Source organism: Pleurodeles waltl, chromosome 6 (assembly GCF_031143425.1).
Source record: "Pleurodeles waltl isolate 20211129_DDA chromosome 6, aPleWal1.hap1.20221129, whole genome shotgun sequence".
NCBI lineage: Eukaryota > Metazoa > Chordata > Amphibia > Caudata > Salamandridae > Pleurodeles > Pleurodeles waltl.
In genome coordinates this window covers 228663295-228677506 of record NC_090445.1, presented here as the reverse complement: position 1 = coordinate 228677506, position 14212 = coordinate 228663295, and positions in this window count along the sequence as shown.

Genomic DNA, 14212 nt, shown 5'->3' with positions numbered 1-14212 from the left:
TAATTAGAGAACTCATGAAGTTGAACCATAGTAGAGGTAGAAAATACAAATACATATCCATAGGTTTAGTAGTAGTGTTAATAATCATGATTATATTCATTTTTATTGAATTTAGTTGCCATAGAAAATGATTCAGAGAAAGTTACATCCACTAGTGCCCGAACTTAGCAAATTCCTTTGCAAATCGAGATCCCCTGTACAAAGATGAGAGATTTTTATACACTGATGATTTTAGAGGTGATTTGTCAACGAATGTGTGTTACAAACTCCTGTATGAATATGTAGAAACCATGGAAGCTAGAGACTGCTATGCTTGCACACAGTTGCCTTGTTCAGTAAGTGAAGGAATCCCGTATCATTGTTTACCCCTAACCTACGGAAATTCCTGTAGCCTGTTACTACCACTGGTGTATCATCAGGAGCATTAGCAATACTTCTATTCATATTTATGACCTAGTGTTTTCAATTGTCCCTATCATGAAACATATGAGTAACACTACCAAGACAAAAAACATTGACACAGTGGGAGGTTTATTTGGGCCTACATTAAATGTGGGACAGCTTATGCCCATAAGAACAGTTTGACCTGCATTCTTCGCCCAGTAGAAAAGGAGTTCATTGGGCAAATTGAGGAGAGAAGAAGAGTTATGAAATCCACAATAGAAAAGGGAATAGTTTTTCACAATTGGGAAAAGGATGCAACACATTGAGTGGCTGGCAATCAAGGATTCCTGGCCCTAGATGGGCAACATGTGGGGAAAGTATGTGTAGGAACTAGTGAATGTAGATATGTGTTTTGTTTAAAAGTGTTTGGACTTTGATGCTAAAATGGACATGATCCCATCATACCAGATGTTTATTTCATATGTGGGAACAATGGCTATTATAAGCTGCGAAAGGCTGGTATGGTACATGTTACCTGTGAGTAGTATTTCCAAAGATTTCGTATTTTTTCCAAAGACATATCATGTGGACCATTTTAACGATCCAGTCTGGGATGAGAAACCAAACTCCAGAGTCATAAGAGCAGCTAGTGCTTCAGAGATTGTGGAAACATTTTTGGTGCCATAATTCCATCAATAGGTGTGATCTTGAACGATATCAAGATTAGTAATAGTAATAGTCAATACATTATCTACCAACACTGCAGGTGCCATATTGTTAATGGACACAGACATGGTTCCTATGAGATCAGTGGTTTTGCAAAACTGCCTTGCGCTAGACATACTCCTCGCAAAAGAAGGTGGAGTTTGCAAAATGTTACAAATGGAACAATGTTTCACTTATATACCTGACAATTGTAAAGAGATAAGAAAATACATTGCAAACATGACTGACGTGAAAAAGGACCTGAAGGAGTTAACAGCAACAGGTGCCTAGAAAGCTGTAGAAGTAGTTTTTCAGCCATTGGAAGATGGTTTGGAAACTTAGGAGGAGGAATTGTGGGAACCATTTTGAGACTCCTGTTGATAATAGCTTTGTGTGCCCTAGTTGCATTTGGTCTGTACAGACTGATTAAAAGGTTGAAAGAAAAGAGAGCAAAGAATAAACAGAGAAGGGAAGAGATTAAAATGGTGACTAGAAGAAGTATATATTATTGTAACCTTAAGCGATTAGAGAATTACAGAAGACCTTGCCAGAATAAGCCTCTGAAATTTTGAGCTATCTCTTTGAAATGAGAATTGGAGTATTTTGTGATGGCTAGAATTGCCATCAAAGGGGGGACTAGTGTAGTCGATAATTTAATGCTGTCTCTCATGTCACAGAAGTCTTCAATACGTGACATAATATGCATTATGTTAATCAAAGTACTCATAGTTTGAATGTAGAAAAATGCCATGAGAAATCATTTTAACCGTGCATTTGTTTAAACTAGTGTTAGAAACCCTAGTGGTATTGCTTATTATTATCATTATTTGAAACTGACTGATGCTTACTAAGCCTGAGCAACGTTTACTTTCTATATCACAATTGATTCTGTTAATATTTTGTGTTTTCCTTATTGAATGCTTAGTTTTATTAATGTTAGTTCGCCTGAATCTATTTCGTCTCCTTGGTGATTCTGTATCTTTCTAATTTTGTCTTGAGAGTTGTTAGATGACTTTGAGCTTGGGTTTGTAATACACCACTTTACTTTATTCCTGACTGGAGTTTTCCTTGTATGGCCAAATGAGTTATACTGTTTAATTTAGTTGGTTTGTATTGAAATTGAGTTGTATGGTTCTACCACACCCTATTGCAGGGTCCAAAGGTCCTTCAGCCTCTAAGAGCATTGATTCTTGCGAAGGATAAACATGCTCCAGCAGTATACTTTGACTCCCATGATGGTGGACATTTTTCTTGATCCCCCTAATCCCACATTGCCACGGCAAAGATATTTTTAGAATAAGATCCACAAACCTGTGTTAAGGTCCTTTTAATGGCTGCTGAAGCTAACCTCCCAGCAGTCAACCAGATTCTGAGCTCAAATGCAACTGAGTAATTCTAATGAGTCGTTTGAATGCTTAATTGCTATGTAGATATACATTTCTGTCTACCTTAGCACCTTAGCAGGGAATAAAAAAAACACTGATTGAATTCACACCAAAAATGCATGTAAAGTGCAATGGACATTCTCTGTGTGTCAAGTTAGGGATACCTTGTCCCCTAAGATCCATCATCCTGAGACAAAAAGGCAGACTCCAACCCTTTTTAGTTTTAGTCCCTCCCCCTCTCCAGTGTGGACAAGGGCCGGGGGTTTAATGTAATTAATGATTAAGGGAAGGACACATGCACCCCCCCTCCTTGAGCCATTATCAGGACAGGAGATTCATCCCCCAGATCTGCATTCCCAATCCCCTGGCCATTACAAGGCCCCCGGGATCCTTCAAGGATGCAACTCATTCACAAATTGCACTTTTGCCATGCTCAGTTTTCTAATCAATATTTTTCCTGCAGATGTTACAATAATATTATCAATGATGTCATAGGTCATAGTAGGTGTCATGAGTGATGTAATATCTGGGGTAATTAGCAGTGCATGGTGAAAGTGTGAGTTATAGTAACCTTAGGGCACAAGTTATAGTTACTTAAAATAGCTCTAACTATAATAGCTGAATTTCTATGGTTTGGGCGTGTAAAATCTGAACCTAGCTATAACGTCCCTGTAACCTTTAGTTTTTTTGTGAATTTCTAAGTTTTTTTTAGTTCTGCTTCCTAATTTTAACATCCCTAAAACCTTTAATTTTTTCTGAGAATGTCGACGTTTTTTTAGCATTAAGTAAGATGCCCACCACAATGCACAGTGGGGTGGGGGACGTTTGGATGCAGGACCAGGCATCGTGCTGACCCCACCCCAGCTTGCTGCTCCTGCCTCCCCTCCTCCTTGCCATCCATTGTCCAAGTCTATGCCCCTGCTCCCTCATTACAGCCCTGTATGGCAGTTGTTCTGCTACTGCCATTCCCCCTGCCCTGACCAGTTATCTTGCTGCCTCATCCACCTCCTACCTACTCTCTGTTGCCTGAGTCTATGCACCAGTTCCCTTCCTTCCACCCTGCACGGTCAAATGTGCTGTCACTGTCCTTCATTTATCTTAATATCCTGCCCACTCCTCCTGCCATCTGTTGCCCATTTATATCCCCAATAATGGCCCACCTGCTTAGCCACTGTGCTTAACTTGCTGCTCCTACCCTCCTTCTCCCTACCCTCCAATGTATCTGTGCATGCCCCTGCTCCCTTCTTTTTGCCCACTATGTTCCATGGGCATGTTCTGTTGAGCATAATAAAATGGCTGATGCCTGTCCCTGCCACCTCGCCCCTGCCTGTCCAAGTTCCATGCGCCTATCCCCTCCCTCCCGTCCTCCAAGGTCCATTTTGCTGCCACTCCCTTCTGCCCGCCATGCTCTGTTGTGCTGCAACTGCTCCTCATGCCTGCCCTCTGTGGTCTGTTGTGAAGACCTTTCCCTGCCCTCTCTTGTCTGTGTCCAGTCCCTGTCCCTCCCTTCTGTCCTCCATGGTCATTTGTGCATGCCCCTGCCCCCCCTTGCCCACCATGGCCGTTGTGCTGCCACTCACCCTCCCGCTTACCATGCAATGTCTTCTGTGCTACCACAGCCCCTCTCACCTGCCCTGTGTGGTCAGCTTGCTGCCCCTGGGCCCTCCCATCTTCCCTCTGTTGTCTGTATTTGTTCCATTATAGTCTCACTGTTGCCCTCCATGGTGTGTTGTGCTTCCAGTGCCAATCGCACCTGCCCTCCATGGTCAGCTTGCTGCTCCTGCACTGGCCACTTGCCCCCTGCCCTCCAGTTTACACGTGCAGGCCCTATCCCCTCCCTTCTGCATTGTCTGGTCCATTGTCGTGCCCCTACCCCCTCCCGCCTGACCTTTATGGGCTGCAACTGTCCCTCCTGTCTGTCTGGCATGGTCAGGTTTGCTGCCCTTGCCTCTTTCCCCTTTGCTTTCTGTTGTGCATGTGCATGGTCCTGTCCCCTCCCTATTGCTTTCCATGGTCTGTTGTGCTGCACTGCCGTACAATGAGCCCTGTGCTGTATACTGTGCTGCTGCAACCCCTGACGCCTATCTTCCTCCTACCCTCTGCTATTCAAGTCCATGTCCCTACCCCGTTCCTCCTGCCCTCCATTATCCAATGTACTATACTTGCCAACATTTTGAACTTGGAAAGAGGGGGATTTAAAAAAAATCTTGGGGAAATGATTTTCCACATACACTTACATTGAAAAAGGGGAAATTTAGGCAGGAGACAGGTCTGTTAGCATGTATGGTTGAACTGCCACTGCCTCTTTCTTCTTCCCTCAATGGTCTGTTATATTGCCACAGCCTATCTTGCCTGTGTTGCATGGTTGGTTTGTTGCCCTGGCCCCCTTTTCCCATGCCCTTTTACCTGTCCTCGATTATCCGAGTCCGTGCCCCTCACTGCTGCCTCCCCACAGTATTCTAATGAACAACTAGATTGCTAACACTGTATATTTGGTACAAAAGTGCGGTTGCTTGACGTCATCTTGATGTAATCAAAACTGTAATACCTAAAGCATTTCCTTAAGAAATTCTAAAAATGAGAGGGTCTTATTTCCATAGAAATTATGGTTAGTGCTGTCAAATAGTGACAAAGCACTTTTAAATTATTTGCTATATTTATGTTTTTATATCCAGTTGATCACTTGATTATATGTTTCACTTAGGGGAGAGGATGCAGCTTTATGGCCAGAGCTTCAGACTTTGCAACTTGGGAACAAGGTTTGAGTTTCGATGTCAGCTCGAAATCCTGTGATTCTGGGCAAATCACTTAATCTCCCCATGCCTAAAACCAAAATGAATATGTCCTTGTGTATTGTAACTGATGCTCATGTAAAGCACTCAAATACCTTTGGGTCAAGTCTATGCTATATAAAACTGCAAAAATCAAAAACATGAAGGGCCTGATTATGAGTTTGGTGGATGGGATGACCCGTCTGCTGAACTTCTGACTGGGAGGTTGCCGCCATATTGGCTACCTCCCCGTGGGCCCATTACGACTTTCCCGCGGGGCTGACAGGCGCAAACCAAGGTTTCTGCTCTTCATCCCAGCGGGAATGTGGTCGCAGCATTGTCACCAGCTCATAATAGAGCTGGTGACAATCGGCGGCAATGCTGCCGTCTGCAGGGTGCACCGGCACCCTCGTAACATGAGCATTGTGAGGGTGCTGGGCAGGGGGGCCCCTGCACTGCCCATGCCAAGTGGCCCCTTGCACCAGTTCTCTCCCAGCCTTTTTATGGCGGTTGGCTGGCGGAGAACCAGGTCAAAATCAGCAGGGCGTCGCTGAGTTCAGCGTCGTCCTGGCTGATTTTGGACCGCTGTTAGCCCGTCAGGAACATTGTTCCCGGTGGAGACGGTGTTCGTTTGGAGGTCTGCCGCCACTTAATTTGGCGGTCGGACTGCCAAACTGGCGGCTGTTAGGACCGCACCGTGAGGCTGGCAGTCTCAAGGCCACCAGCTTTGTAATGAGGCCCTAAGTGTTTTGCACACATCTGTCATTGGGCTATATTTGTGCTACATTTGGGTGATATTTTTGCTACATTTGGACTGTTTTTTTCTCAGGTTGCCATTTTTGGGAGACCTATTTGTAATGAAGCTCCTTAATTTCCTCATTTACTGCAGTATCCTCATTAGAAAATGCTTTCAATTTTTTACTTCGATTCCACCAAGATGGCGTTCAGATGTGTCACACTTTTGCCATAAAACTCAGAATATTAGCACTCTAGTTACTCATTTGACCACTAAAGTAAAGCCTCTGATCACCCGGGAGTTAACGGGCAGTCTGCTGCTGGTGTTGAAAGTGCATGTTTCAGTCTGCATGTCAAAATGTTTCAATGAAATTGAAGAGGAAGATATTTGAGAACCCACTTAAATTCTATCCTAATTTTTCTTTCCACAGCACTAGCCATAATTTCTATGACAAAATGAGCCCCTCTTCTTTTTTTTGCTTTCTAAATTAAATGTTTTATGTTTTACCAGTTTGAATCAATCAAGATGGCTTCAGGTGTGCCACGCTTTTGTTATAAATAAGACTGTTAGCGCTCTAGTTGTTCTTTAGAACACTCTGGGAGGGTGCAGTAGAACACAAGGAAATCAACCAGTGTTGCCAGATTGGGCGATTTCCCGCACAAATGGGTGATATTTTTCCCATTTGTGCGGGAAAAAACCTCAATTGCGGGAGCCTGATTGTTGGGCTATTTTTAGCCCTGTGTGCAGAAAATTGTTTGCGGGGCGGCGCCGCCGGAGATACTGCCCCGGCCAGGCCCTGCCCCGTGAGATAGCGAGTCGCGGACTCGCGGTGCACACACAGCAGCAGGCAGCAGCGTGTGCGCCACGCAGTGTTGCACCAGGGGGGCGTCAATTGGTAGCGCTTTCGCGCGCTACTAGATTGACGGCCTTCTGCCCCACTGAGAGTGTGGCCGTACATCACGGAGCTCTCAGTGGGGCAGAGGGCCGTCAATCTAGTAGCGCGCGAAAGCGCTACCAATTGACGGCCCCCTGGTGCGAAACTGCGCGGCGCACACACAGCAGCCGTCAGCCGCGCAGCGCGCCCCACGGTGTTTAGCTGATGGGGGCAGAGGGCCATCAATCTAGTAGCGCACGAAAGCGCTACCAATTGATAGCCCTGCCAAGAAGTATTGGCCTGCCCCCGTGGCATTATTTAAAATGCCTGCGTGGGTGGGCGCCACGTGGTGAGCGAGGAGCGAGTCAGTCAGTTTGTGGCACACTGTTTACTCACTGGCTGCGCTGCGCACGTGGTGGTGTCCTCTGGTGTGTGGCTCTTCTCTTTTTGGGCCCTGCCGTGAGCCTCAGCCCTCAGCCTGCACAGGTGTGGTGCCCCCCTTCCCCCCCTGGAAAAGTCTCTTTTGTTGTGCGCTTCAGCCTTGGACCCCAAATTAAAGCCAGCGCCCACCCCCAGAGTGCGTGATTGGGGCCCGGTAGAGGGGAGACACCCCCCCTGGCCCCTTCCTGTTGTGTAGGTGCTACCTACGTCCCCTACCTACACTGACGTGCGGCCAGTTGGTGCGCAGCTGCGTAAGACAAGGTAAGTGTCCTTCAATTTGTACCTTTGTGACTTGTTGTGAGTAGAAGTATTCCTTATTTTTTATATTCAGGGACTAATTGTGGATTGAGAGTGCATAGGATCTAAAGCATGGCAGGATTGAATAAGAATGAGTGGCACAGCCAGTGCTTAATTTGTAAATAAAAACGTGCCGGTGTCAACAGCTCTCCTCTTAAACACGCAGCTGCTGCAATTAAATGTGCAAACACAGAATACTACGGCAGCGTAATCCTAAAGCCATGTTGGGCCTCTTTAGTCCATTTTAAGCCATTTCACCTCACTCCTGCAGCTTTCTGCTCTCTCCCTTTCTGGCGCTCTTTTTCATTTTTGCATTCCTCCGTGTTTCCCATATGTGTCTTTTGCTTGCAGTAAATGCTTGAGGCAGGAAAAAAGAGTGCCGTCCCTCAAAAAAAAGGTGCAGTGCTCTGCACCGGAAACAACAAGCACAAATTAAGCACTGGGTGGAATCACACGAAGGTTGGTGATGACAAAGAGTTATTGTGTTCGTCTCGTAATGCAAGGGGGTTACCAGCTGAGTTGTGCAGTGTGTGCTTTGCAGGGCATTTAAATAAAAAAAAATCATTCAGTTTGGGTATTACTTAAACCATTTTATCTGAAACCTTTTTGCACATTTGGTAGCAGTCTGTCTTATACTGCCAGTAATGCAAGTTTAACCTAATGACTTACATTTGCACAACACACAATTCTCCATTGCAGCAGTGAAGATTTAATTCTGTGGCATTTTGGTTACACACAGACCTTTCAGTGCATTAACTAATAAAGGTTTCATAATATACAGTGATGAACTTAACTTTTTTATTTTAAGGCATGAGTTATGTATGTGGCTGCCTGAAACAGAATATATATATTTTTTTTTTTTTAGCCACACGTTTAACCCTGCCCCATTGCATGCAGCATCACTGTTCCCATACTTTTTTGAATGCACTTTGAGCTGTGTGCTCAGCTGATTTATTCATTTATTTCACTCCAGTTGCAGGCAGTGCAAGCACAAATATGGTCTCATTGGCTGAGCTAAGCGAAATGAGGGTACATGGTCAGTGCACAGCCTCACTGCATGGTTCTGTTCGTGATCTTAGTGCCTAAATTATTGACATCACTTGTAGTCATGCTTTGCTCAGCGTAGCCATTGCTTGCATTTGACACAAAACACTAGCCTTTACCAATAATTTAAGTTCAAGTTCACGGAGTTTGGGTCACTGTGTTCTGGCCTCTGGTAGCAATTTGCTGCAGGGTGTCTATCGCCTCACAGAAACAGCCTTTTTCACCTCACACAAGGATGTATTTTTCTGCAGGGCCCTGTTGACCTCCACTGTCCAGGGTAGAGGTAGCCCGCTAAAACAAGTGTAAGGGTAGTGCCTGAGTACATCCGAAGGAGGCAGGAAATGAGTGAAATGTTGGTCTGCTGCCCATTTAATGAAAAGTCCAGAAAGTAGAAAAGTAGTAGAGCAGACTGCAGATACACACTGGGAATGCTAGATGGCTACTTGCATTTCACCTTTATCTACCGTGTGCATCTGAAAGGCAGTGAAAAGAACAAAGGTTGTGCTTTGAATCCATTTGGGGGGTGTTGATTATCATAGGTTAATGACTGAGCTAATGTAGCAAATGCTATCTTTGCATGTTGGGGCTGAGATATTGGGATTAACAGGACTTGAACTGTAAAATGCAAAGGGAAAACAGCATTGGGTCTGCTTTCCACAAACTTGAGTTCGGCATGAAAAGTTGAGTAAGTAGGAGGGGTAGTCCATTAAGATGTATAACTTTTTGCTGTTATCGGTGAGTTGTTGCTTTATTATAAAACCAGTTTGAAAGCTAGAGCATACCTCTTATTTAACCTTGAATATGAGGGAGTTGCCATCCTTTGGCTCATTCCTCTTTTCAAAACATGACAAATCCAAAGACTCAATTGTCTGCTCTGAAACCAATCACTTGCCCGGCGTGTGTAATGCAATGAATAATCTAGGCACTGTGAGTTTCACATATTTGCTTACATTAGAAATTAGATTTATGCTTTAAAATGTTTGCTTCAGTCTACGACTGCGTTAGTTCAATGTTAAAAGTTTGGGCTACTTTTTGGGCTGTGACCGGTTCATTTGGGCTTACTTTGGGCTGGTCGTTCAACAGCTTTGGGCTACAGAAAGCTTTTAAAATCTGGCAACACTGAAATCAACTGACAGCCTGCTCTTGTTGGAAGTACATGTTTTATTGAGAAGGTCATACCTCATGCTCATATGGCTTAGAAAGATAATGTGAATTTACAGAAAATATGCTCCCATTTTAGCTTCTGGAGCACCTTCTGCAACCTCTAATGAGAAAATCATGAGAAAATCGTTTTCTCTCAAACATGATTCATGAAATCTCAGCAGGATAAACTCACATTAGAACACACCACAATTCTTAAAATTAGTAGGGTACTGTCAGGATGTGCCAAATTGCGATTTCCACAGGAATAGATGCAGCTCCCTATTCCTCCGTATCACTGTGTCTGGCAATCCTTTTATTTTAAACACCCAAGACACACCAGCAGTGGGGAAAGGGAAGGGGATAAAAGAGAGACTGCCTCAGAGAATCTTCTAGTGCGTTGTCTTCCTACACTGGTATTAGCGTTCTCCTGTTCTCATTAGTTGGAAGAATAGTAGGTGCACCTGGAAAGAAATTAAGGACAATAGATCTATTTATTTACCTGAAACATTCTTAACTATAGCAATTATTGTTTTTACTTATCTTACTCTACAACCCTTACCCGCATACTCTAAGGTTATTGCTTCTCTCAATAAATCTTAAAAGTCTTTTGATATGAAAAAACATAAATATTCTCATTGGAAAAAGGCTTTGTTGTGGAACAAGGAATAGTGTTCGGTTCTTTCAGAATTATTCCCTTATTGCACTCTTCTCTCCAAGTCTCTATTTCTTTCAAGTCTTCTATATCACAATACATATAAGTGTCTCTTTGACTTATCAATGTCTATGCTGCAGAACAATGTCTCTCATTTTTTTGTTCCTTGCAATGTTACTCATTCTCCGAGTTCTACACCTATAGTCTTTTCAAGCAGATTATTACTCACAAATAGATATATATTTTCAGAAGGTTGACGTTTACCGCTGTACTGCAAATTGCCTTTCTCTTCTCACACGAATCTCTCATTCACTGTGGAACACTAATCACTGACTGGTATCTTCTTTTGTCTGTGCATGGAGATGAGTGTTTTAAGAAACGCTTCTCCCCCTGGCACTGGCACACTAGTCACAGACTGAAGGCTTACTTGAATGCGCAGATAGATGGGGGTATTAACAAAAACACTATCTCGCTGCCTGAAAAATACTTCAAATAACTCTGGGGCATGCGCATTCAGATAATTCTGCTCTCTCTGACAAGCGCAAGTATATTCTGGAAAAACTGATCGCCAACTTGACAATTTTCCTTTTCTCTGAGGAAGCACAACTCTGAGATGCTACCTCAATGCTAAATTCTCTCAGTTGAAGAGCGCAGCTATAACATTGCATGAGCACATTATTGAAGAGTATTGTCTTCATGAATGCAGAGACTAGACTGCTGACTCACGTCAGAGTTTGTCTCTGACATCTTGGTTTTGTCTGACATATTCTTTTGTATGGTGCGTAAAATAACTCTCCATTTTAACTTCCAGGATGGGCTCAACTTTTTTTAGTGAGGATACCTATTGACCTTAACTGCCTTCTGACACTTGCCTACACCCTTAGCAGTCAAACCATAGCAAGTCATGACATTCCTGACAGGTACGATCAACAAATGATTTATATTGTAACTAAAATTTGTTATCACTGTTTATGCGTTCCCCTTTTTGTGACCCTCATGACCTGCCATTCACAACAATGCATTTCAATGGAGTGCTATCATGCATATTGGTCCCAAAATGGCTGCCAGCACTTCCTGGTTGAAGTGCTGACAGCCAATCAGTTCTCACCATGAGATCTGTGTTTAGACTGTGCCCAGATATACAAATTTATTTTTCCTTTAATATCTTGAAAACGTCTGTACGGATTTACACCAAATAGCATGCTTTCTGGAGCAAGGGCTACCTTTCTATCAAATGTGGTATAATTTCATCCAGCTTTTTGGGCTATCCCTATGAGAATTAACATGGGGAGTGCACTTTTTTTGCCCCTTGCTCCTTTTTCTTGGTCCCCGCTTTATTGATCACCCCAAAACTTTCCATTCACAACAAGACCCAATAAGACACTTTTCTTGTAAAATTTCATGAAGGTTCGTCAAACGGTGCCAAAGATATAGCCAAGTCAAAAAAAAATTTTCCAATGGAAACTAGGCCCTAATTATAACTACCTACTGGTGATAGGCGATATGACCTTTCAAGCAGGATTTGAGACTGTAGTGACAAAAGTGATGCCCACAGCCCTCATCCTCAATATTCTTTGGAGTTCAGACAAGTCATCTCTGCCCATTCAGGGCAGCCTATTTATTGTTTGCTCTAGATAGATAGATAAGTTTATTGTTTGGTTCATTAAAACCTTAACAACATTAAGTAATAATAAAAGTAAAACAGATATTAACCAGATACATTAATCAAGCAACCTTCCAACAAGCCTGGTTTTCTTTTACAGAACAATACTGACATAATATACAAAATAATATAGACTTCATTAATATCTTTATAAATTTCAAAAACGCCTCAGCTATATATAAGTTGATTTTTCCTCAGTGGAGTGATACATAATATAAAACTTCGTTCTTGGCATACATTAATTGAACACATCCTGGTAAGGCTGAATATAGCCACTTTGTTAGACTGTCTAAGTGCCCGAATTAATTAGTAATACTTTTTAGGTAGTCACTCTTTACATAAAATAAAAATGATAACATTTGTTAAATTCCATAGGAAGAAATAAGAACTTATCACACCTCACTATTAAGCAGGGCACGATACCAATAGTGCAAACACATAATACTTGGTGTAAGCATCAATCTGACCTTATATTAACACGCACAGCTAAGAAGGCTGATTTTGCCACTCTGTTTGGCAGACCTATTACCTAGATTATACCTATGATAGACTACTCTAAAAACACAGTAAAAAATGATCACATTCGTCATGTTCAGTATGGGGATAAAAACATGACAATTCTCTTTAGTAAACAGCACAGAATGCTTTATGCTAGTGATTCCCACTATTCCCCAACCGCTGACTATAAACACAAGTAAAGTGTCCAGATCTAGAAAGTGCAATGTGCAAGATAAGAGCTCTAGGGAATTAAACCATTAAGGAGAACTCAGTGTTTATATTCAAGGCTTTGCCAGCATCTTTCAAAAATCGTGCAGTAAACTGAGGATGATGCCCACTTAGAGATGCAGCAACTGGATAATGACATTTCCGGATCCCTATGGAACAAAAAACAGGTATTAGCGTCTCAGCCCCTGCAGTTCTTTACATGCACACACTATGTGTGCCAATTATTCTAATTGCCACTGTAGGAAAACTCTGAGATGAGGGAATGAGTTTGAACACCTGTCCATAGAACACACAAGGCAAGGCCTGTGTGTGCAATGGGCTCAGGTCATGACTGAGAGCTTCGATCTCCTCAATTTTCATTGGCCATGGCATTTGGCCAGTTGCTCCATCGAAAATCTTTGCCCTCAGTACTCAAATTATATCATCCCCTTGGACCTATGCCCACCTTATCTGTATGCCATTCTTTGATTCTGAATGATAGATGATATGGAATTGAATTCATGATAATTGATTTGAAATTGTGACTACACAACTTGCCCGCTGCCATACCTGGCACAACGCACAGAATGACATTATCCTACCTTCACCCATCTCTGTGCAGTGGGTGCTGGCTACAGTGATTTGCTCCTGTCCTGCGAGAGCAGAGAGCAGCTTCTCCCACCAAACGGGAGGATACCACGGAAGCCGACTCCCACTTTAACTTGTGCCCTAAAGTAACTATAACTTGTGCACTCTCCATGCACTGCTAATTGCTAATATGCTAATTAAAATTGATATTATTATAGCTTCTAACTACAACTTCACTTTAAGCTTTGTTTTTTTCAGTGAATTTTATATTTGTGTATATATATATATATATATATATATATATATACACACACACACAATCACTGATGGCTGGTCTCTATCACCGAACGGGGCCGGTGCAAATTTTGGGGAACAGGGAACCTGCTAACATCACCAAAGCAGTGCCGTCACAGTACTGCGGCCACCAAACTCACACTCTTGGATCGGGTCTTAAGCAAAATGTTTATTGCTGCAACGCGTTTCGATCAACAAGATCTTTGTCACAGACATGATAGGAACTGGGACCAACTCACTTTAAAAAACATCTCGTGTTTGGAAATCAAAAGAAAGTGAAAACAAACGGATAATTTCGTAATATATTGTGAAAAGACAAAACAATGCGCTACCATATTGCACCATAATCATGAATCATGCAATTGCTCAAAATTCATGTCGACGTATCTCAGTCATGGCCAGGGATTCCTAATCAGTTTCTTTACCATATAATGGTAGACTTTGTCTTTTTAATGCACTTTGAGCTCTGTGCTCAGCTGATTTATTCATTTATTTCACTCCAGTTGTAGGCAGTGCAAGCACAAATGTGG